Source organism: Tamandua tetradactyla, chromosome X (assembly GCF_023851605.1).
Source record: "Tamandua tetradactyla isolate mTamTet1 chromosome X, mTamTet1.pri, whole genome shotgun sequence".
Classification (NCBI taxonomy): Eukaryota; Metazoa; Chordata; class Mammalia; order Pilosa; family Myrmecophagidae; genus Tamandua; species Tamandua tetradactyla.
In genome coordinates this window covers 55,868,748-55,870,548 of record NC_135353.1, presented here as the reverse complement: position 1 = coordinate 55,870,548, position 1,801 = coordinate 55,868,748, and the positions used below count along the sequence as shown (strand labels likewise).

General features: G+C 34.1%; 1 pseudogene; it reads left to right on the top strand.

Annotated features, from left to right (window-relative positions):
• The first annotated feature begins 914 nt into the window (after positions 1-914).
• Positions 915-1,559, top strand: LOC143671831 (lebercilin-like protein pseudogene; annotated as a pseudogene).
• The last annotated feature ends 242 nt before the right edge of the window (positions 1,560-1,801 follow it).

The following is a 1,801-nucleotide window of genomic DNA, read 5'->3' as shown; positions in this document are numbered from 1 at the left end:
CTTCAGATGTAAAATAATTAAAAGAGACAAACAAAGATATTATATATTGATAAAAGGAACAATTCAATAAGAAGACATAACAATCATAAATATTTATGCACCAAGCCAGAGTGCTCCAAAATACATGAGGTAAACACTGACAATACTGAAGGGAGAAGTAGGCACCTCCACAATAATAGTTGGATATTTCAAGTCCCTGCTCCCAATAATGGATAGAACATCTAGACAGGGGATCAATAAGGAAACAGAGATTTAGAATATAATGAATGAGCTAGAATTAACAGAATATGCAGAACATTACACCCCACAACAGGATACACATTTTTCTCAAGTGCTCACGGATCATTCTCAAGGATAGACCACCCAGAAAATACACTTGATGTTCAGATATCTTGGGGAACTTTGATAATGAATGATAGGTCTTAATTGTTCACTGACTTTTAGTTGGAGGCCTCCATTTCTTGTCATGTGTGCCATTCCATTTGGTTTCCATGAGTCTGAGCAAGTGAGAGAGTGAAAGAGGGAGAACTGAGTATTAAATGAAAAATGAATCCTTTTAAATCCCTCAGGGATGGATTAACTTGTTTCAATCTGCTATTGAAGTTTTGTACTCTGCCTTTGATTGATAGAACAAAACCAAATATAAATGAACATTTCCCCATTGTGGCAATGGAAAACAATATGAAGTCTGCAAAATGCCAGAGAAGCCCAGGAACCAGTGAAGATTCAAGAAATAGTATTACTTCTGATAAGAGTATTGATTATAGTAGATCTCAGTGTTCCTTTAGAAGTTATTCAGCTTACCAATATGATTAATCAGAGGACTTTTTCTCTGAAAGTTCAGAAACAGCTGTTATTGAAATTACTTAAAGCAACCAGTAATAAAAGAAAAGAAAGAGGAGAAGAAAACTATAATGTTTCCCAAATCTTCCAACCTAAAGAGCTTGGAAAAACCACTGAAGATGAACAGGAAAGTCTTTAGTTGGCAGTTACCAATTGAGAATTGGAAGACATCAGGGACTCAAAGAGGTACAAGTTCTACAAATGGAAGTAAAATTTCTTCACCAAAAACTTAAGGAGAAAGTTTCAGAGCTTGAAATTTAAAACATCTATACTAATAAAATACTTAAGAATCCACATAACAAAGATGATTATCCAAAAGTTTCTTCAATGAAATTAGTTCAAGCAGACAGGAAAAGTTTTCCTTACATAAGTTTGAGACACTGGAAACCCAAAAATTGCAAAACATTCTATCTTTGAAAACTAAGGGTAAAAAAGCAACAAAAAACATTAGCCATAAAGATAAATCAACTGACAGAAACAGTGAAATTCTTCACTGTTCCTTACTGGTATCAGTAAACTACCAAACCAAGAAGATTCTGAAAAACATGAAGATTTATCAAAGGAAAAGGGACATCTTGATGTACAATTTCTTCTAGAGAATATTGGAAGACAAAGAGAAAAAAGATGAAGAAAAGAAAATCACTTTACTTAAAGAACTACCATCAAAAGGAATTCAAGTAGGGGTGAATAAAGGACAAAAAAAATGGGTATATTGACTGTCAGATTGAAATACTAGCAGTCAATGAGAGGGAGAGGTAAGGGGTATGTGATGTATGAGTTTTTTCTTTCATTTTCTTTCTTTCTCTGGAGTGACTCAAATGTTCAAAAAATGGTCATGGTGATAAATACACAGCTATGTGATAATATTGTGAGAGGCCATCACAGTACAAGCAAACTGCACACTAGCATAGAAAAGCTGAAGGGGGCACACCAAGATAACAATTACAAATGATCTCTG